Raw genomic sequence first — 24185 nt, 5'->3', positions numbered from 1 at the left:
TAGTTTTTTGTACTGTGTCATGTAACACCATGGTCCTGAAAAACGATGTCTCATTTTTACTATGCACTGTATCAGCAGTTAAGGTCAAAATGACAATAAAAGTTGACTTGACTTGATATATTTTAAAAGTTGAGTTAAATAAGTAGTGCAGAAACGTAGTGAGGTAGTCTGCATGGGTTCATTGTCCATTCAGAAATCTGACGGCAGAGGGAATGAAGTTGTTCGTGAATCGCTGAGTATATGCCTTCAGGCTTCTGTACCTACTCCCTGATGGTAGCAATGAGGAGAGGGCATGACCTGGGGGTGGGGGGTCCTTAATCATGGGCAACCCAAGTTTGTTTAATCTCTCTTTATATTACATGCTTTCTAATCTAAGCAGCATCCTGGTAAACCTCTTCCACACCCTCTCTAAACACTTGACATCCTTCCTATTATGGGGTGAGACCGGAAATGAATGCATGATTTTAGCTGTAATTAGAGTTTTATAGCATTGTAATGTAATTTTATAACTCTTGAACTTAACACTTCAACTAATGAAGGAAAGAACGCCGTATGCTTTTTTACCACCCTAACAACCTGTATAGCCACTTTGGGTAACTATAAACTTGGACCACAAAATCCCTCTGCATATCAAGACTGTTCAGGGTCTTGTCAGTAACAAGTACCTGGGCATGCCCCTGAGTGGCAGACTTGAGTGAGGCACCAACACAGAGATTGTGTACAAGAAGGGCCAGAGTCGCCTCTACTTCCTGAGAAGACTGAGGTCCTTCAGAGTATGCAGGCCTCTCCTTCACATGTTCTACCAGTCTGCTGTTGCCAGTACAATCCTCTATGTGGCCGTGTGCTGGGGCAATGGCATCAACACGGGTGATGCCAACAGGCTCAATAAAATGATTAGAAAGGCGGGCTCAGTTATAGGAGTCAAACTGGACACACTGGGATTGTGGGAGAACAATGGACCCTACAGAAAATCCTGGCAATTCTGGACAATGTTTCTCACCCTCTACATGCCACCTTGGCTAAACAGAGGACCAATTTTAGTAATAGACTAAGACTACTGGACTGCTCCAAAGAGCACTATATGAGGTTATTCTTACCCTCGGCCATTAGGCTCTATAATAAGCAACCTATAGCTGGGGAAGTGATGACCCATCCTGTTAGACTATTCGTGGTGGTAACTTATTTTTTATTCTTTCTACTTTTCTTCCAATATTTGCATCTGTGCACTTGTAATGCTACTGTGACACTGTAATTTCCTTTGGGATCAATAAAGTATCTTTCTCTCGACCTCTTTACATTTGATTTCCCAAGGAGCAACACCTCACATTTGGCCAGAGTAAACTCCACCAAATATAACTGCTGTAGTCATATTTCTCTGCTGAGCACAGAGAAAATTTTAAAAAAAATTCCCAGGATTGGAGTTAAGGGGATAAGTTGGTTACGACTTTATTCCCTGAAATGTAGAACATAGAGGGGAAGATTTGATAGATGTACAGAAATTTATGAGGGGTAGAGATGGGTAAATGCAAGCAGGCTTTTTCCAGTGAGGCTGGGTGAGACTACAAATAGAGGTCATGGGTTAAGTGTGAAAGGTGAAATATTTAAGGAGAACATTGGGGGAACTCTTCACTCGGTGAGAGGGTGGAGCAAGCTGCCAGTGTAAGTGGTGGTTGCAATCTCGATTGCAATGTTCAAGGGAAGTTTGTGTAGGTACATGGATGGGGCCAGTATGGAGGGCTGTGGTTCTGGTGCAGTTCAATGGGAGTATGCAGATTCCTGGTTCAGCATGGACTAGATGGGCTGAAGGACATATATCTGTGCTGTTGTGCTTTATGACTATGAATCTAGTCCTGAGGGGCCAGATATGCAGCGTATCTTGTCCTTTGTCTCACTATTTTGCTAGAAAGCTTCTGGATTTGGCACAGAGTCTAGGGTTGAGTAAGAGGTCAGATGTAACAACATTTCATGCTCCCACATGTTCTATGCTGTGCATCTTGCATAGGCTTGCGAGTGCGGTATATACCCCTTCTCACAAAAATGCACACTGCAGATTGACGGCAGCTCTCTATGGGGTTCTGGGCTAGCCATTCACCGTGAACTGACCCAAACTGAGGCTGAGATTGAAAAGCTTTTGGACTGTAAGTGTGTCAGTGGCAATGGACACCATGCCTGAAAGTGAAGACCTAGATTGGGTCAGCCACTGGCAGATCAACCTATTCCTACTTCCGTTCCTTATTCTGTCATGAAACAACCCTCAATACATAACTCTTTACTGGCAGAGGAAGGAGGTGATTATGAGCTGGCATTTGATAGTGAATCCAAGTGATTTGGTGATTGACTGTTGAGGGAGAGGAGAGTAGGAATGATGCCAGAAGCTGGGAGCTGATAGTGTGAAGATGATGGAATCTGATGAAGAGAAGGTTAAACATGGACACTAGGATAGCAAGCGGGGAGGGCAGACGTGATGGAAAGAGTGGAGGAGGGGAAGGAAACAGGGTGAGTGGAGGCTGGGCAAGTAGGGAGCAGAGTAGAAGGGAACAGAAACTTCGGTCAGTACTGCATCATGGGCCAAAGGGCCTGTACTGTGCTTCTATGTCCTATAGAAATGAGGGCTATGTGAGTGGGAGGGGGATGATTAGATTGAACTTAGAGTTGTTTGAAAGGTCAGCACAATTACACAGGCCAAAGGGCCTGTGCTGTGCTTCTATATTTTATAAGAATGGAGAGCTATGTAGGAGTAAGGGTTAGAATGATCTCAGAGTTATTTAAAGGGTTAGCACAACATTGCAGACCAAAAGGCCTACACTGTGCTAAGTTCTGTGCTCACATCGAAAGCACATATAGTAAAAGTGGAATGATGCAGAGAAAATTAGCATGGCTTTTGCACAAGGGTAACATGTAAATTTGTGAATTGTTCCATATTTTTTATATAAAGCCCAAGACTAGTCTGGATTTTTCTACAAATTATATTCAATAAAATTGGTTGAAAAGAAAAAAATGTTCTATATCTTAAGATCCAAGATTCCCTTGGCAAGTGTGTCTGCATCTGTTTCTAGTTTAATGCTCAAGCCTGTGCTTCTCTTGTCCATCCTTCCAGGGACAATTGCATTCTGATGAGGTGTCCAGGGACCAGACAGCTTGACCACACCGTTGGTCCCCCCGTATGGTGCAAGTTTTACCAATGTGGCCTCTCTGAGGTGGTGCCAGCTTAGTGGAACTGTTACTGAGTCCTCGCTGCTGGGTTCAAGCATCACTCCAGCCTCTTGAACTCGAAAACTGAGATTTCCTTCCCCAAACAATGTTAGTTGAACCAGATGAGTTTATACAATCATCTAGTGTTCACCATCACAGATGTTCACTTTTTATTCCAGATTTATTTAATAAACAAAATGTAAATCCCCTCAGTTGCAGTGGTGAGAAGTGGACTAAATCTTCTGCTCTGTTGTTCAGATTTCTGGAATATTAGCCCAGTAACATAACCACTAGACTACCGTGCAATATTCATTACAGTGTTCATTTGGAGTTTGAGGGGACTTGCTGTGTTACTTGAAACACTGGCAAACTTCTAGAGGTATATAGTGGAGAGCATTCAAACGGGCTGCATCACCATCTGGTAAAGGGGTGTGGCTACTAGGCAGGATCGAAGTAAGCTGCCAAGAGTTGTAAACTTAGTCAGTTCCATCATGGGCTCTAGCCTTTGTAGTATCCAGGACTTCTTCAAAGAATTGAATTGACTTTATTTCTTACATCCTTCATATACATGAGGAATAAAAATCTTCATGTTACGTCTCGGATCTAAATGTGCAATGTGCAATCATAGTAATTTATAATAAACAGAATAGTCAATGTAATATAGAGTACACTCGAATCAGTGTGAGTTCATCAGTCTGATGGCCTGGTGGACGAAGTTGTCCCGGAGCCTGTTGGTCCTGGCTTTTATGCTACGGTACCGTATCCCGGATGGTAGCAGCTGGAATAGATAGTGATTGGGATGACTTGGATCCCCAATGATCTTACGGGCCCATTTTACACACCTGTCCTTGTAAATATCCTGAATCATGGGAAGTTCACAACTACAGATGCGCTGGGCTGTCTGTACTACACTCCTGCGATTAAGGGAGATACAGTTCCCATACCAGGCAGTGATGCAGCAGTCAGGATGCTCTCAATCATGCCCCTGTAGAAAGTTCTTGGGATTTGGGGGGCACATACCAAACTTGCTCGACTGTCTGAAGTGAAAGAGGTGCTGTTGTGCTTTTTTCACCACACAGCCGGTGTGTACAGAGCACATAAGGTCCTCAGTGATGTGGATGCCGAGGAACTTGAAGCTGTTTACCCTCTCAACCCCAGATCCATTGATGTCATTGGCGGTTAGCCTGTCTCCATTCCTCCTGTAATCCTTTGCTTCAAAAAGAATGCATCCATTATTAAGGACCCCATCACCAGAACACGCCCTGTTCTCATTGCTACCATCAGGGAGGAGGTACGGGAGCCTGAAGACACACAGTCAATGACTCAGGAACAGTTTCTTCCCCTCTGACATCCAGTTTCTGAATGGATGTTGAACCCCATGAACACTACCACACTACTTTTTTAGTTCTGCTTTTGCGCTACTTAATTTAACTATTAAATGTGTGTGTATATAGATATGTATATATTGGCCTGTGTGGACAGCATTACACTCACGGTGTTGGTGAGCATGGCTTAGGTCTAAGCAGATGTTGCACAGAGGCACCACTACAAAAACAGTTTAATGCCAGGAGAGGAGTAGATTACAATTGTTGTGTTAGTTAATAGGTATCTTTTAAAGTCGCTATTTATTAGTCTATGATAGCCCAGGCTAACAGATGTTGGCAGTGTACAGAGTAATTTGGATGTTTTGGGAAATGCATTTGCTCAGTTGTCTTTGCAGGTCAGACTGGGTTAATTGCAGAGTGCTTTCTAACTGCTCTTGCTGCATATGTTGGCAGTTAGCCTGAGGTAGCCATTACATTCCCAGTTTGATTACTGTACAGAGCTCTGAACTTATGCAAATTGACCATTCTTTTGTATTCACCTGAAGGGAGAGAGGATAGCGGTAGAAATTTATGTGTTTGACCATTGGGTCATGATAATTGAAGAAGTTTGGCCTCCATAACACCCCTTTGATCCTTGGGATATCCCAGGGCAATCCCTAACCGTTTGAAGTGTATCCATAGTCATAATGAAAGCACAGTGACTTCCCACACACAGTACACCAATAACAATCAGGAAGACCATTTTTAACGATGGTAGAACTCCTGAACTCCTTGGAAAATTAGTACTGTGAGATCCCTCTTGTTCATGCTGTGGGTGACGTAAGGTATCACTGTATCACAGGAGAAGGGCACGAAGGCTCTAAGTACACGATGGCCTAAAGATATTCCTTATCTTCATGCGGTCCCCTCATTGTAGGAAGGATATGGAAGCTTTAGAGGGGCTGCAGAGGAAACTTTTAAGGATGCTGCCAGGATTACAGAGCACGTCTTCAGAGAAAAAGTTGAACTAACTCAGGCTTTTCAGTTTCCAGTGAAGAAAGATGAGAGTTGACTTGACAGAAGAGTATAAGATGATGAGAGGCTTAGACAGAGTCGACAGCCAGCGCCTTTTTCCCAGAACAGCAACGGCTAATATGAGAAATGATCTGATTGAGGTTTGTGGAGGAAAGTTTAGTGGAGATGTCACAGGTCAGGGTTGATGCCTGAAATGCACTGCCAGAGGTGGTGGTATGGGCTATGCAATAGGGACATTTTAAGAAACTCTTGTGCAACCTGATAGCACAATCACTTTACAGTGTCAGCTAAAACATTGGGGTTCAATTCTTGCCACTGTCTGTAAGGAAATTGTACATTCTCCCCTCAATCGCATGGGTTTTCTCCCGGTGCTCGAGTTTCCTCCCACATTCCAAAGACATACTGTTAGGGTGAGTAAGTTGTGGGCCCTGGAAGCTTGACAACATTTACATGTTGCCCAGCACAGTCCTCGCTGAAGGAACTCAGCAGGCCAGGCAGCATTTGTGGAGTCAGGGTAAGAACTTTTCCCCTTCTTTTTCAATTCTGATGAAAGGTCTCAGCCCAAAACATTGACTGTTTACTCTTTTCCAGTGATGCAGCCTGGCCTGATGAGTGCCTCCAGCATTTTGTGTGTGGTGCTTTGGATTTCCAGCATCTGCTGATTTTCTCGTGTTTACGGTTGTCACTGATTTGATTTGACACAACCTACACATTTCACTCCCTGTGACAAATAAAGCTAATCTAAGTTCCATATTTAGATGGGCACGTGGATGCAAGAAAAATGGAGGTTAATGGGCTGTGTAGGAAGGAAGGTTAGATTCATCGTAGAGTAGGATTAAATAAATTGGCACTAATCGTGGTCCGAAGGACCCAATACCACCCTTTAACATTCTACATTCGTCCTATTTCCCATCTCTTCTTCTTCTGCACAGCAGGATATGAATCTTCCAAGTCCTCTTGATTTGTAATCTGTCTACCAGTTAAGTTAAAGCTGTGATCCACAGTGACTGACCTCTCTGCTTTGGGAAATAGGCCCTTCCTGTTAACCTTGTCTAGACCTCATAATTTTATATGCATCAATTAATTCTACCCTGAAGCGGCTGTGTTCCAAAGAAAATGACATCACCCAGCAAGATCTCTCCTCGTTGCTTCATTCCCCAGCAGTGGCAACGCCTTTGTATCTCTCCAGTGCATCAGTATGACCAAGTGCTGCAGTATGGAACATAGAACATTACAGCTCTGTACAGGCCCTTTGGCTGATGTTGTGCCAAACTCTTAACCTTCTCTAAGATCAATCTAATCTTTCCCTCCTCCATAGTCCTCTGTCATCTATATGCCTATCTAAGAGATTCTTAAACGTCCCTAATGGGACTGCCTCTACCCCTCACATCCACCCTATACTTTTCTCCGTTCCCCTTTAAATTATGCCCCCTCCTTGGTAGCACTGTGATTTGCATGATGCTGAGGAAGGACATTCTTGCTATTGAGGGAGTGCAGCGTACATTCACGAGGTTGATTCTCAGGATGGCGGGACTGTCATATGTTGAAAGATTGGAGCGACTGGGCTGGAATACACTGGAATTTAGAAGGATGAGAGGGGATCTGATTGAAACATAAAAGATTGTTAAGGGATTGGACACGCTAGAGGCAGGAAACATGTTCCTGATGTTGGGGGAGTCCAGAACCAAAGGCCACAGTTTAAGAATAAGGGGTAAGGCCATTTAGAACAGAGTTGAGGAAAAACTTTTTCACCCAGAGAGTTGTGCAGGTGTGGAATGCTCTGCCTCAGAAGGCAGTGGAGGCCAATTCTCTGGATGCTTTCAAGAGAGAGTTAGATAGAGCTCTTAAAGATAGCGGAGTCAAGGGATATGGGGAGAAGGAAGAAACGGGGTACTGATTGTGTATGATCAGCCATGATCACATTGAATGACGGTGCTGGCTAGAAGGGCCAAATGGCCTACTCCTGCACCTATTGTCTATTGTTACAGTTTGGGGTGTCAAAGTTCAGAGTTCAGTTCCTGCTCTGCCAGTAAGAAGTTTGTACATTCTCCCTGTGACTCTGTGGGTTTCCTCTGGGTGTTCAGTCCAAAGATGTACCAGTTAGTGGGGTAATTGGTTAACTTGTCCTGTGATTGGGCTAGAGTTCAACAGGTGGGTTGCTGGGCTGCACAGCTCACTGGACCAGAAGAGCCTGTTCTACGCTCTCTCTCTAAATCACAGGTTCCCAATCTGTGGTCCATAGACCCCTCAGTTAATGGTATTGGTTCATGGCATCAAAAGGTTTAGGAACCCCCTACTCTAAATAAATAAATATTCATGTATTAACCATTTCCAGCCTGGGAAAAAAATCTCTGGCTGTGCACTCAATCTTTGTCTCTTATCATCTTGTATGCCTCTATCCAGTCACCTCTCACCCTCTTTCACTCCAGAGAGAAAAGCCCTAGCTCTCTCAACCTAACCTCATAAAACGTGCTCTCTAATCCAGGAAACGTTCTGGTAAATCTCCTCTGCACCCTCTCTAAAGATTCCACGTCCTTCCTATAATGAAGAGACCAGAACTGAACACAATTCTCCAAGTGTGCTCTCACCAGGATTTTTTAAAAAAAGGCAGCATGGTCATGTAGCAGTCACCGTAAGCAGCTACAGTGGCACCAATCACCAACTGGTGTTGAATTCCCACTGCTGCCTGTAGGGAGTTAGTACGCTCCCCCCACGACCACATGGTTTTCCCACCGGTATTGTCGTTTCCTCACGTATTCCAGAGACGTACAGTTAGGGTTTGTGAGACATAGCATGCTATGTTGGTGGGCTAAGTCTGGTGACACTTGCCCCCACCACAGTATAAATTTGATTTGATGCGAATGACGCATTTCACTGTATATTTTGATGTTTCGATGTACATGTGACAAATAAAGCTAATTTTTAAAGATAATATCACCCTTTGGAGCAGGATTGGAAAAGCACAACTTTCTGACCGTACTCCGTTGTTTCTGATCTTGCTTGGTGAGCAGAGAGCATTTGGAGAGAATTCTGACCTCGAATCAGGAAGAAATCAAAAAGCGGGATACAGTAACGTAGTGGTTAAGCTACTAGACTAGCTGTAGATGCTCTCACATTTTTCAAATTAGTGAAAGAGACTATCTGGCCCTATGCCTGCACTCAGAACATTGCAGACGTGATAGTTGTTCAAGAGGCTTTTAGACAGCATATGAACTTGAAGGGAATGGAGAGAGATGGATCATGTACAGACAGATGGGATTAGTTTCTTCTTCTTATTCTGGCTTCTTCACCCTTCCCCGCAATACCTGCAAAGAAACGAATCTCAGAGTTGTACATGGTGACACACTCTGCAAAAGTCTTAGGCACATATATATATATATATAGCTAAGGTGCCTAAGACTTTGGCACAGTACTGCAGTAATTTTATGTTTTGCACTTTACTGCTGCCGCAAGAAAAACCAAATTTCATGACATATGTGAGTGATGATAAACCTGATCCTGATACGGGCCTCTATTGTGGACTGAGAGCGGGAAAGGGGGGCAGGGAGAGGGGAGGGAGCAGGAAGCACGAAGCACCAGAGAGACATTCTGTAATGATCAACAAGCCAATTGTTTGGAATCAAATTTGCACCCACACCACCCCCCCCCCCCCACCATGGCCGACACTCCTTGTCTACCACCTGTCCCGCACCCCTCCCACAGCACTCCCCCCGCACCATCCTGTGCTCCCACCAGATTTACAAATTCTCCCTTCACTCCACATTGTCAAATATAGTACTGTGCAAAAGTTTTCGGTACCCGAGCTACGTATACAGTATGTGCCGAAGACTTTTGCATAGTACTATACTTTGATTATAAATTCACTTTAAACTTTCCTTTTCAGTCCTGATGAATGGTCTCTGCCCGAAATGTCAACTGTCTATTTCCTTCTGTAGATGCTGCCTGACCTGCTGAGTTTCTCCAGCATTTTGTACGTGTTGCTGTGGATTTCTGCAGAATCTCCAGAGTTTCAGATTAGTACCTTTTGGCACAGATTTTGTGGTCCAAGTGGTCTGTTCCTGCGCTGTACTGTTTTGTTCCGTCCCATTAACCAACGACCCATGTTCAACTCCCGCCACTGTCAGTGAGGCGCTTGTATGCTTTCTCTTTGACCATGTGGGTTTCCTCCTGGTGTTCTGGCTTTCTCCCACATTCCAGTGACATATGAGTTAGGGTTTGCAAGGATCTTGGTGCTGGAAGTGCAGTGACACAGGCACATCCTCGGTCTGCAAAGGTCATGGATGCAAATGATACATTTCACTGTATCCATATTTCAATGTAGTAATAATATTACTAATAATAAGCAAGCACGAGAAAATCTGCAGATGCTGGAAATTCAAACAACAACACACACAAGATGCTGGTGGAACACAGCAGGCTAGGCAGCATCTATAGGGAGAAGCGCTGTCGACGTTTCGGACCGAGACCCTTCGTCAAGACACTCTGAAGAGTCTCGGCCCGAAACGTCGACGGTGATTCTCCCTATAGATGCTGCCTGGCCTGCTGTGTTCCACCAGCATCTTGTGTGTGTTGTTACTAATAATAACTTACTTAGAAAGCACTTTTCAGACAGACGACGTAGTTCAAGGTGCTTGACAAAATGAAAGCATAAAACTAAAATAAAATTAAAACTGAAAGTAAAGATGAAAATAAATGACAAAAAGATATTAGTTAAAAACAAGGTTAAGTAAATAGGCTTGGAGCTGATGTTTAAAAAATGTCTACTGAGTCTGCACCCCGTATAGTTTTAGGTACTGAGTTCCACAGTTTCATAGCGTAGTTCAAATAATGCTGACCTGCCAATTATCTTTTGAGGGAGATTTTTACAATTTAACAGACTGGCAGAAGAAGACCTGTGTGTGTGACAAATAAAGCTAATCTTAAAACTTTTTAAAAAATTTTAAAACTGTGACTGAAAGTATGGGAATGTAAATTACTCATAGAGTCGAAGTGAAACCTGATGAGTCATAGAAAACACTTCTGTGGGCAATTTAATCTCAGGCTCTGTTGTGCTGAGTGGGACTGTGTTTAGTTTATTGGTGTTACACACCACTTAGTGGTTATGTTTGCCTGGCGAGCCCTCATTCTCTATCTCTACCTAAAAGGGGCATTTGAGAGTTTCACTGAGGGATATGCGGTGGTCTCACAGCGAGGTTTGGCTGCCAGCTCGTGATTTAGTGTAATACTTTGCAGCGTCAGTGATTGCAATGGGGGTTCGATTCCGTCGTGTGCCAGTAAGGAATTTGTATATTCTCCCCATGACTGCGTGGGTTTTCTCTGTGCGTTTTGGTTTCCTCCCAAGTTCCAAAGATGTACAGATTAGCCTTAGTTAGTTGTGGGCAGGCTCTGTTGCCGCCGGAAGCATGGTGACGTTAGCCGGCTGCCCCCAGCACACAATCAAAACATTTCATTGTACACTTCAATGCTTCAAAAAGATTCAAAGTACATTTATTATCACAGTATACAACCCTAAGATTCACCTTCCTCACAGACAGCCACAAAATAAAGAAAACCATGGAACCCGAAAATGTCGACAATATAACACAAAATCGAAAAAGTCCTGGCATATTCAATTCAGCTCCGTGTTTGTCCATCCCAGTTCAAAATCACCCAAAGTAAAATCAAAAACAGGAGTGGCCAAAAACCGGAAGCACATCATAACATGAAGTACAGAGTCCATTCCATAAGCTGTGTCAATTAAACCTTGCCCAAGACCCAGGACGCCAGCACTATCCTCCAACAGCATCAAGGGAGGGAGACAATAGACAATAGTTCTTCCTTAACCCTGGAGACCAAAACTGTACACAATACTCCAGGTGTGGTCTCACTGGGGGGGGGGGGGGGAGAGAGAGGGGGAGAGGGGGGTGGGGGAGAGGTAGAGGGAAAGAGAGAGGGATACAGGGAGAAGGCAAAAGATTGGGACTGAGAGGAAAATTGGAACAACCAGGGGCCAAGCGGCCTAATTCTACTCCTATTTCTTATGGTCTTATGGTCTAAACCAGGGGTCGGCAACGTTTACCACTGAAAGAGCCAATATGGACCCATTTCCCACAGAAAAGAAAACACTGGGAGCCACAAAATGAAATAACACTGCATACAACGGGTTTTTTTTTTGCCTTTATGCTATGTATAAACAAACTATAATGTGTTGCATTTATGAAATTGATGAACTCCTGCAGAGAAAACGAAATTACATTTCTGCATGCAACAAAAACATTTTGAACTCCGAAAAAAAGACGTTGGGTTGAAGGTTACTCCGTAGGTAGCCTACCTTGGATCGAAGAATTAAAAGAATGCGCGCGCTGGCAGGTGTCAGGCATTGGCAGTTGTGATGTATATTAATAGCGATAAAAAAACACGTTGTAGCGCTGTGCTACACGCAGCGCTAAAATAAAGACTGCAGTCAAAGGTAACTTTATTCGAACTAAACAGCCTTGCTTTAAAGCCTCCCTCAACCCGTCCCCGTGGCCGCGGATGCTCCAAAAGACACGTACTCACAAACCCCCGTAGGCTATCACCCTTAGCCGGAACGCTGGCTAATTGTGAGCCGGTTCGGATGTGCCAGGAAACGGTGTCTCCGCAAAGTTTTCAGATTGTACAAGATCACCATAATCTTCAAATTTCGAATTACATTTCAAAAGCTAACAAACCACGGGGAGCCGCATCACAGAGATCAAAGAGCCGCACGTGGCTCCGGAGCCGCAGGTTGCCGACCTCTGGTCTAAACAGAAATGAGATAAGAACATAAGAAATAGAAGCAGCAGTAGGCCATCTGGCCCATCGAACCTGCTCCTCCATTCAATATAATCATGGCTGATCTGACAGACTCACCTCCACCTACCTGCCTTTTCTCCGTAACCCTTAATTCCCCTACTATGCAAAAATCTATCCAACCTTAAATAATTTTACTGAGGTAGCCTCCACTGCTAAGGATGATCTTCAGAGCATCATGAGTCTTTGGAACGCTCTTCCTCCAGAAGCAGATCCCGTTGATATTCCTGAGGCAGATACTTGATGAGCAAGGGTTAACTATCTCCACTGGCAGATGAGAATGTTGAAGCTACAGTTGGATTTGCCCTGCTCCGGTTCATTAATGTTCCATCCAAGAATCACACCAACGCCTGTACTTCCTCTGAAAGCTCAGGGGATTTGGCATGTCTCTAGTGACCCTCACTAATTTTAACAGAGGTATAATAGTCTGGTTCAGCAATAAGGCTGATGAGATCCAGGGCTACGCAGACAGTCATGACACCAAGCGTTTCTACGACGCTTTGAAGGCTATGTATGGACCTCAGTCCTCTGGCTCCTCCCCCCTCCTCAGTGCAGATGGGACTCAGCTACTGACAGAGAAAAAGCAGATTTTGGAGAGATGGGCTGAACACTTCAACCTGGTCTTCAACCGCCCTGTGGAAATCAATGATGAGGCCATTGCTCACCTACCTCAGGTGGAGATCAAGCTGGACCTTGACAACCTCCCCACAGAAGAAGTCAGAAAAGCCATCAGGCAACTTTCTTGGAGCAAAGCACCAGGATCAGATGCAATCCCTGCTGAAGTCTATGATGCAGAAGCCCATTCATGATGCAGAAGCTGTCTGAGCTCTTCCAGTCTATGTGGAACGAAGGAAAGGTCCCACAACAGTTGAAAGATGCCAGCATAGTCCACATCTACAAGAGGAAAGGCAACCACCAGTCTTGTGACAATCTCCCTCCTGTCCATAGCTGGGAAGATCTTGGCTCGCGGCCTGCTTAATCGCCTTCTCCAACACCTTGACCAGGGTCTCCTCCCAGAAAGGCAATGTGGCTTCCGTGCAGAGCGTGGAACTGTCGACATGATAGTTACTGCACGCCAACTCCAGCAAAAATGTCAAGAGCAGCACAACGATCTCTTTATGACCTTTGTCGATTTGACCAAGGCATTTGATACGGTCAGCAGAGATGGCTTATGGAAGATAATGGAGAAGCTTGGCTGCCCTAGCAGGGTCATCACGATTGTTCAGCAGTTCCACAATGGCATGATGGTGAAAGTTTTGGATGATGGTGATGAGTCAGAAGCCTTCCCAGTGACAAACAGTGTGAAGCAAGAATGCGATCTCGCCCCTACACTCTTTAGCATGGTCTTCTCTGCTATGCTGAATGATGTCTTCCGCGATTGTCAGGATGGTATTCATGTCAGATACAGGACTGGCGGTGGGCTATTCAACCTCCAGCGTCTACAGGCTGTTACAAAAGGTGAAGGAGACCGTCGTCAGAGACCTCTTATTTGCTGATGATTGCGCCCTCAACGCCAGCACAGAGCAGAAGATGCAGCGAGAAACGGACTGCCTCTCACGAGCCTGTGACAACTTCGGACTTACAATCAGCACAAAAAAGACCGAAGTTATGTACCAGCCCGCACCTGGAAAGCCCTACCAGGAACCACACATCACAGTAAAGGGGCAGAAGCTACTGGCAGTCGACAGCTTTACTTATCTGGGCAGTACTCTATCATGAGCAGTAAACATAGATGCAGAGATCAGCAACAGAATTGCCAAAGCCAGTGCCGCCTTTGGGAGACTCCGTGAGAATGTATGGGAGCGGAGAGGACTCAGCCTTACCACCAAGCTGAAGGTCTACCGAGCAGTGGTTCTCACCACCCTCCTCTATGCCAGCAAGACTTGGACTGTCTATAGCAGACACGCTAAACAGCTCAACCACTTCCACTTGAGCTGCCTCCGCAGACTTCTCCATGTACGATGGCAGGACAAAGTCCCAGACACAGAGGTCCTGGAGCGGGCTAGCATCCACAGCGTCTACACCCTCCTACAGAAAGCCCAAGCCAGGTGGGCTGGCCATGTCGTCAGGATGTCTGACAGTCGACTACCAAAACAGCTGCTGTATGGAGAGCTGAGCCAGGGCAAGCGCTCAGTTGGCGGGCAGAAGAAACATTTCAAAGACTGCCTCAGAGTGTCCCTCAAAGACCTCAGCATCAATCCCAGTAGCTGGGAATCGCTTGCTCTGGACCGCCCAACCTGGTGGAGCAGGACCACTAAAGGAGCGTATGCAGCAGAAATCAGACGCACCACAGAGGCTCAGAGGAAACGCGCCGCGTGCAAGGCTCGAACTACCTCCACTTCCACTGCAGCACCTACCCTCATGTGTCCCACATGTGGGTGAGCTATCAGGGCCCGGATTGGCCTCACCAGTCACCTCCGGACCCACAGTCACAAACCCTCCACCTGACAGAAGTCGTGGTCGTCTTCGACTCCGAGGGACGAACAACAAACTAAACAAACAACAACAGAAAATATCCTAAATGAATGCATTATGGCTTTGTATGCAAACTTTTTGCCAATGACTGCAAGAAATTGCAGAGTATTGTGAACAAAATACAGCCCATCACACAAGCCTGCCTCCCCTCTGTTGACTCCATTTATCCTTCCCACTGTGTTGGTAAAACAGCTAACATAAGCAAGGACACCTCCCACCCCGATTACTCTCTCTCCCCTATTTCCCTACCCACCCCCTTCACCTTCACTGTAGAATGTACAAAGACTTGAGACCACGTACAAACAGAATGCAGGATATAGTGTTACTGTTGCATAGAAAGTGCACTGCAGTAGATAATAGGTTTTAAGGGCCACAGTAACATAGATTGGAGATCAAGAGTTCTTTGAGTCGGAGAGTGCTACAGGACCGAAGCAGGCCCTATGGTTTATCCAGTCCATGCCAGTATGGTCTTATGCTTAGTCCCATCTACCTACACCTGGACCATAGCCCTCCATACCCCTCCCATCCACGAACATCCAAACTTCTCTTAAATGTTGCATTTGAACTCACTGAAGTTTACCGGAACAAGTGGGGATCTCATTGAAATCTATCGAATATTGAAAGGCCTATTTAGAGTGGATGCGGAGAAGATGTTTCCCATACTGGGGAGTCGAGGACAGAGGGCACAGCCTCAGAATAAATGAACTTCCCTTTAGAACAAAAATAAGGAGGAATTTCTTTAACCAGATGGAGGTGAATCTGTGGAATTTATCGCCACAGATGGCCGTCAAGGCCAAGTTATTGGATATATATTTAAAATGGAGGTTGTTAGGTTCTTGATTAGTAAGGGCATCAGGTACAGGGAGAAGACAGTAGAGTGGGTTTGAGAGGGGTAATAAATCTACCATGTTGGAATGAAGGAGCGGACTCGATGGCCCAAATACTCTAATTCTGCTCTAGGTCTTATGGTGTAAAATTCCAGGCAGAATTTAAATCAAGGTTTTTGCTCCATTTTAGAGAGACTTGTTTTTCCTACATCTATTCTTCTTACACTCTCCACCACGGTAATAAACATGAATACAGACTGTTTGTTTTTATAATTGTGGCCCCAGTCCCCAACCCCTCAGTTTGAAAATCTAGAATTTAAGCAATTAAAAATGAAATCTGAGGATTGGCCCATCACCCTTGGGTCAAGAGAAGGCTATTAGTAATACAAGCCAAATACTGAGATGAACTAATGTCAAGTGCGGGTACTGTACATGGGGATTGTGTTACTCTTGACAGCTTGCAATGTGCAAACATGCTCGCTGTCATGAAATACCCTGCCATAAAACTCAATCCTTCTGAGGAGGTGAGTGTGGAGCAGAGTGGTGAGTGAGCCAGGAGTCCTACATAAGCAGACAGAAATTTTCCTGCCGCTGTCCTGTGTAGACTGTATTCCTCAACTTTGCCAACCAGGAATGCAAAGCGGGGGCCGTGCCCTGAGTTACGGGACTGGTTCAGGAGAACGGAGAGTGACCAAGACTTGGGACAACGAGGTTCAGATTCAGAATCAAACTTATTTATCACATGTATATCGAAACAGAGTGAAATGCGTCATTTGAGTTACAACCAAGAATCTAAACACAAGAGATTCTGCAGATGCTGGAAATCCAGAGTTACACACACAAAATGCTGGAGGAGCTCAGCAGGTCAGGCAGCATCTATGGAGAGGATTCAAGAGTCAACATTTTAGGATAGGGAGGGGGGAAGAGGAAGGGTAATGGGCCACAGGGATAAGGGAAAAGAGGTTGGGGTGGGGGGGGGGTAACAGAGGAAACTGGAAGTTTTAGAGAAATTAATGACGATACGGTTTGGTTCAGACCCTCTCACACCCTTATGACCTTCATATCAGCTTCACTTCCTGCCTTCTGGATGCCCTCGTCTTTCCCTTTATTTTATAGCCCACTGTACTCTCCTGTCAGATTTCTCCTTCTCCAGTCCTTTGCCATCTTGACCATCTGGACAACAACAGGTGTGTGTGTGTGTGTGTGTGTGATATTCCTCCAGTTTTCCATGATCTCTGTGCCTCTCTAAGAGTCTCATAACCAGCCTACAGTATTCTTATTGTATCAGCCTCTACCCGCAGCTGCCCCACCCTCTGTCAGAGCATTCCAGGTACCCACCACTCTCTGTGTAAAAGAAAACCTACCTCTGACATCTCTCCTACATTTCCCTCTGTCTGAAAAGGGTGTCCTCTGGTATTGGCCATTGACGCCGTGCGAAAAAGACTTTGGCTGTTCACTCTATCCATTACTCATAACCTTATATACATCTATCAAGTTGCCTCTCACCCTCCTTCGCTCTAAAGAAAAAAATCCCGAACGCATTCAACCTTTCCCCGTAAGACAGGTTATTGGGTTTGATTGAAAAAGGGGTGGAGTATAGGTTGTAGGGAAGTTATGAGATATCTATACAGAATATTGATGGGATCACACCTGGGGAATAGCACATAGAGTCATAGAAAAATACAGCACAGAAACAGGCCCTTCAGCCCATCTAGTTCATGCTGAACCATTTAAACTGCCTATGCCCATCAAACTGCATTGGAATGAATAGCCCTCCAAAGCCCTACCATCAATGTACCTATCCAAATTTCCAAATGTTGAAATCAAGCTCACATGCACCACTTGCACTGGCAACTCGTTCCACACTCTCATGACCCTATGAGTGAAGCAGTTCCCTCTCAGAAAGATTAGGGGCAGGGACACAATCAAACGGAGAGCAAAACAAGATGGTTTGAGGTGTAGCTAAGCATTCCTTCTCATTGCTTGGACTTACCCGGAGGAACCGTTGCCTTTACCAAAAATTACAAGAGCAGTTGTTCCTTGCACTGGTTCCAAAAGTACAACATTACTTTCCACAAGATCTGTCTTGTGGATCAGCCACAAAATATCAGGATTTACATTCAGGAGGAAATTATTTTACATCATGCATCATTGATATGGGCTGAGTTTTACTTGTTTTATTTACAGTTGCAGCACAGAATAGGCCCTTCTGGCTCAAAGAGATACATCGTCCACGACCTACACTCACCTAATCACAGAACAATTGACAATCACCGGTTAACCTTGTGACTGGGATGTCTTTGGACTGTGGGACCGAACTAGAGCACCCTGAAGAAACCCATGGGGTAACAAACACACTCCTTTCAGATGGCACCGGAATCGAACTCAAAACTCCAGAACACCCCGTGCTATGATAGCATAGCGCTAACCACTACGCTATTGACACGCATGTATCATTATAAAGAATACATTTGTTCAGAAAAGTTGATGCTGTAACTTAAGACCATAAGGAATAGGAGCAGAGTTAGGCTACTTGGCCCATCAAATCCTTTTGCATGCCATCTTCTCATTACCACCATCGGGGAGGAGGTATAGGAGCCCTGAGATACACTTGCAATGATTCAGAAACAGCTTCTTCTCCTCTGCCTTCACATTTCTAAATGGTTCATGAACTCTACTTGTTAGTCCTCTCCAACATGATTTATGTATTTTTTGTGACTTATGGTAATTTTTATGTCTTGCACTGTACTGCTGCCATTAGGATCTCACAGAAACCTATTGAACGTTGAAAGGCCCAGACAGAGTGGGTGTGGAGAGCATGGGGTTTGACAGGGGTTTCTAAGCCCAGAGACACCGCCTCAGAATAGGGGGACCTCCATTTAGAACAGAAATGAGGAGGGATTTCTTGAGCCGGAGAGTGATGAACCTGTGGAATTTGTTTCCAAGCGCTGCAGAGGCCAAGTCTTTGGGTATATTTAAGGTAAGGGTCGATAGGTTCTTAATTGGTCAGGCCGTGAAGGAATAGAAACAAAGAAAACGTACAGCACAATACAGGCCCTTCAACCCACAATGCTATGCAGAACATGTACTTACATACATATGGCATATATATGAGATATGGTGAGAAGGCAGGAGAATGGGGCTGGGAGGGAGAGCAGGCTTGATGAGCCAAATAGCCTCCTTCTGCTCTTATATCTTATGGTTTTATAGTCAAATTTCACGACTTATGTCAGCGATAATAAACCTAACTCTGGGTCTGATTTCATATCTGCTTACAGCCAACAACTTCCTGGTTTATTTTATGACTTGGCTCTTATGCATTTGTCCAACCTAAGGCCCGGGTGTTTGTGAACATAAAACGCTACAGCACAGTAAAGGGCCTTCGGCCTATGATGTTGTGCTGACCTTTTAAATTACTCTAAGATCAATCTAACCCTTCCGTCCCACAGAGTCTTCCAGTTTTGTATCATTCATGTACCTATCTGAGAGTTTATTAAATGCCCCTAATGTATTTGCCTCCACATACCCACCACTCTCTGTGTAAAAACAATCTACCTCTGACATTCCCCTCTATACTCTCCTCCAATTACTTTCAAATTATTTTCCCTCACATTAGACATAAATAGCAGATTTTAACATCAGGAAGGAGACTGCAATGCATGAAGACAAGGATGGAGAAAGAGTTTCTTCCCTCAGGCCATTAGGTTTCTGAACTCCCTGCCGCATCACATTTTAAGAGCCATGTGATAGTTTGTACTGTACCTTACAGTATTTAATTTATGTGCTTTACTTTGTTTGTCTGTGTGTAATTCATTTGTAGGTTTAATTATTGTGTGTTATTTATGTGCAACGTGTACTACTGTACTTTACACCCTGGCTTGGAGAAACTTTTGGCAGTACACATGAAGATAGTTAAATGACAATAAACTTGACTTGGACTTGGAAGTAGAAGAATCAGTTCCTTCCTCCCTGCCTTTCCTTCCACTTTCACCTTCATCAGCATAAAATATTGCAAGAAAATCACCCTTTACAAGCAGTGATGTGGGCAGCCCTGGAGCCAGACTTTTAATCCCACGAATGTACTGGCATTTACACCCTCGTTAATTCACTGGTCTTTGGTAACACTTTGAAACTATAAAATAATGATTACCACAGGGTGCTCTGCTTGATTGAAGTCAAATTCCAAATCTATTGCATGAAATTCCAGGATTTTTTTATGTGATTTAGGTATCAGATTTCAAGATTCCATTGATGTGTCTTGATGAGAATACAATACCCGTGGCTCGGAATATTACTGACCGTTTCTCACTGGAGGAGAAATTGAATTTATATAGCTCATTGTCTGATCCTCAGTGAGGACAGAGGGAGGAGGAAATTACATTTTACACTAATTGTATTGCTTCTGGGGAGTGGAGCTGTGTTTGATAATGTTCAGTATTGTAATACGCTCAGTGGCCACTTTATTAGGTACTCCTGCACACCTGCTCGTTAATGCAGATATCTATTCAACCAATCATGTGGCAGCAACTCAATGTATAAAAGCATGCTAGCATGGTCAAGAGTTGTTGTTCAGGCTAAACATCAGAATGGGGCCGAAATGTGATCTAAGTGACATTAACTGTGGAATGATTGTTGGTGCCAGATGGGGTGGTCTGAGTATCTCAGAAACTGCTGATCATCTGGGATTTTCATGCACACCAGTGTTTAAAGTTTACAGAGGGTAGTTCAATAAGCCAAAGAAAAAAAATCCAATGAGCATTAGCTCCGTGAGCAAAAACAGCTTGTTAATGAAAAAGATCAGAGGAGAATCAGGTTCAAGTTGACAGAAAGGCAACAATAGCTAAAGTAGACATGTGTTACAACAGTGGTGTGCAGAAGAGCATCTCTGAATGTACATTTCAAACCTTAAAGTGGATAGGATATAGCAGCAGAAGACCACAAACACACAAGCAGTGCCACTTTATTAGGTAGAGAAAGTCCCAAATAATGTGGCCACTGAGTGTAGATCAATACTGAAAGCTTTGACTGTGAATGTGCTATGCACCTTATAGCTATGTCTGATAACAAACAACAATTCACTCAGAGTAGATCAGTCCTAAGCACATTTATTTTACATGCAGCAAGGGAAGACTAGCACCTCACAGGAGTCGGCAGCAGAAAGCATAGTCATTCTTTCATACACAAGTGATGGCTACCCGTGCCCCAGGTCAAGGACAAGGGCACATTCTGTTCTGCTTAATCAGTATATTTGGCACTCTGCCAGTAACACATCTGCTGCTCTGCAGTTTGTCAGGTTCTCAGGTTCCATCAATATGATGTTGCACAAACACTTTTAGCAGTGCATTCTGGTACAATACAGGTTCAATTTTGTTACAGACAAAAATGCCATGTTGTTACTACAAGTAAAGGACATTTCCACAAATGTAAGAATGAAAAGGCATTGCACAGTTTAGTTTTGTTTTTGTTTGAAATTAGGAATAAAGTTTATTTGGGTACACTAAAACTAAGTTAATATCATACTCCAAAATAAAAGCTTTGGATTTACTTTAACTTTGTGCAATATATTGTACAAAAAGAACTATCTACCCATTCATAATTTTAAATACAACTTTCAAGTTACCTCTCATCCTCTTTTGTTCTAAGAAAAGCAAGCCTATTACTCATATCCTCCAGTCCAGGCAAAGTCCTGGTGAATCACCATTGCACGTTTAAAATCAAGATAAACTTTATTATTGATTAAAAATATTTACAAGGATAAACCCTGAAATGGCTTTTCATTCTTACAGTCATAGTCAACGCATTAAGCGTTTGCATTTCTTTAATTACATTTTAAAGAAATTAAGAAATTACATTTCTTAAAACCGTTGCCCCTCATGTGGGCACCCTGGGGTGGTACACTACTATAATACTTGAGGGGCTTCCTCACCCGCCCCAGACCCTCTCTGTCGATTAGCAGAAAAACCTTATACCGTGGTTCTCCTCCCCACCAAGCTTCAGCTCATCCCTCCCTGGAATATGCTAGTTGGCAGAACTCCTCCGTTTAGTTCTCAGAGTGCTGGCAGGGCAACAAGTTTCGGGCAGATCAAAGGGTATCTTTCACAGAATTGATGATCTTCCAGCAACACTTGATGTCTGTCTCTAGTCTTGTCCCTGGGGACAATCTGTAGACCAGAGGGTTCTCTGTCAAGCAGCTGCTTGGGCTGAGCCATGACACAAACCTCTATCTTTCTCCACACCATCTTCACAAACTCACAGTCCCCAAGAAGGTGAGCAACTGTCCCACTCCCACCTTTGGGTCAGCTCGTGGTTGGGGTAACGCTCTGAGCATACAGGAAGGATCTGACCAGGATTGCCCCCACTACAGCCACCTTTGGGTCAGCTCGTGGTTGGGGTAACGCTCTGAGCATACAGGAAGGATCTGACCAGGATTGCCCCCACTACAGCCACCTTTGGGTCAGCTCGTGGTTGGGGTAACGCTCTGAGCATACAGGAAGGATCTGACCAGGATTGCCCCCACTACAGCCACCTTTGGGTCAGCTCGTGGTTGGGGTAACGCTCTGAGCATACAGGAAGGATCTGACCAGGATTGCCCCCACTACAGCCAGCCTGGTGAGGTGATATCATGTGGGCAATCTTACCCTGGTAAAGTACTGCAAGAAGCAGGTGATTTCTTTTTCATGCTGTGAATACTTGTGATATGAAATGTGCTGCTTGGAAGGCAATAGAAACAGATCCATTAATAACTTTAGAATGCCAATACAGCAAAGTGGATAATTTGATGGATATTCCCTTTCTTCCGTTCCTCAAGGTTTTTCACAGGGTGGGGGGGGGGGATAGTGGGGTAGCGGGGACAAGCTCCTGCAACCTATTAAATGCTCCCAATAGCTTTCATCTCAAATAGCCTCTGACAACCAAGATCAGCTCTTGGCCTTTACGTGTGACTTAACTACTAAACCTGGCAAAACCATTTCTACTGACAGGAAGTTGGCAAAGCCTCCTTAAAATCAGCCCCGGTTGACAGCTCATCTAGGAGAAGGGAAACTCTGATTTCAAACCTCTGCAGCCTTGCGTTTCAAACCTCCGCAGCCTTGCGGCTATACCCGCTCATAGGAAGGCTTTAAGAGTAAACCCTGAGGAAAACTCCAGAGCTAGAGTCACAAAGACAGTCCTACATTGAGGTCAATGCTGTCTGACCACGCCTGTGACACCGCTGGTGCCAAACTGCCGTTCCTTTGGGTTCATCGGCTGCTCTCCTTATCACGTTGCCCTGGCTTCATATTCAACATAGACGGCTTGGATGCAACTTCCAAAGTCGACCCTGACCAACAGAGGGCCTCCCCTATTCACTTTCCAGGACCAGAGAGGCTTATTGACCTCAGCTTTCTATCACAACAGCATGACCTTTCCAAAATGTCAGAGTTTTTGTGGCAGAGTTAAACTCCTAGACTCTAGACACTAGAGTACTACAGCACAGTACAGGCCCTAGAGCCCTCGATGTTGTACCAACCCATATATTCCTTAAAAAAATGTACTAAACCCACACTACCCCGTAACCCTCTATTTTTTTCTTCCATGTGCCTGTCCAAGAGGCTCTTAAATACCTCTAATGTTTTAGCCTCCACCACCATCCCTGGCAAGTCATTCCAGGCACCCACAACCCTCTGTGTAAAAAAACTTACCCCTGATGTCTCCCCTAAACTTCCCTCCCTTAACTTTATACATATGCCCTCTGGTGTTTGCTATTGGTGCCCTGGGAAACAGGTACTGGCTATCCACCCTATCTATGCCTCTCATAATCTTGTAGACCTCTGTCAAGTCCTCTCTCATCCTTCTATGCTCCAAAGAGAAAAGTCCCAGCTCTGCTAATCTTGCCTCATAAGACTTGTTTTCCACTCTTAAGTAACCAACCATTAACCCTGTACTCAGCCTTCTGGTTTGTCCTTCAAAAATGCATCACCTCACACTTATCCAGATTGAACTCCATCTGCCACTTTTCTGCCCAACTTTGCAGCCTGTCTATATCCTCTTGTAAACTTCGACAACCTACAGCTCCAGCCACAACTCCTCCAATCTTCGTGTCATCTGCAAACTTACTCACCCATCTTTCCGTCTCTTCCTCCAGGTCATTTATAAAAATCACAGAGCAGGGGTCCCAGAACAGATCCTTACGGCACTCCACTAGTCACCAACCTCCAGGCAGAATACATTCCTTCCACAACTACCCTCTGCTTTCTTCCTGTAAGCCAGTTTTTTATCCAAATGGCCAAGGTTCCACTGATCCCATGCCTCATGACTTTCTGGATGAGTCTCTCGTGAGGGACCTTGTTGAATACCTTGCTAAAATCCATGTAGACCACACTACCGCCCGACTCTCATCAATTTCTTTTGTTACCTCTTCAAAAAACTCAATTCAGCTCGTGAGGCATGACCTTCCCTTCACAAAGCCATGTCCTTGAGTAGACTGTACATCTCCAAATGCTCGTAGATCCTATTCTTAAGAATCCTTTCCAATAGTTTTCAGACCACTGACACAAGACTCACC

General features: G+C 44.5%; 1 protein-coding gene and 1 non-coding gene across 7 annotated transcripts in view; both read left to right on the top strand.

The window, feature by feature from the left end:
• sema3b (sema domain, immunoglobulin domain (Ig), short basic domain, secreted, (semaphorin) 3B) overlaps positions 1-24185 on the top strand; it is a 229612-nt gene that overhangs the window by 150406 nt on the left and 55021 nt on the right. The window lies entirely within an intron of this gene.
• Positions 2820-2926, top strand: LOC132378183 (U6 spliceosomal RNA). The gene has a single exon (XR_009506912.1). It is a non-coding gene; the product is annotated as a U6 spliceosomal RNA (small nuclear RNA).

This window comes from Hypanus sabinus, chromosome 19 (genome assembly GCF_030144855.1).
Source record: "Hypanus sabinus isolate sHypSab1 chromosome 19, sHypSab1.hap1, whole genome shotgun sequence".
In the NCBI taxonomy this organism is placed as follows: domain Eukaryota; kingdom Metazoa; phylum Chordata; class Chondrichthyes; order Myliobatiformes; family Dasyatidae; genus Hypanus; species Hypanus sabinus.
Note: the sequence above shows the minus strand (reverse complement) of the source record. Positions and strands in the feature narration are given on the sequence as shown.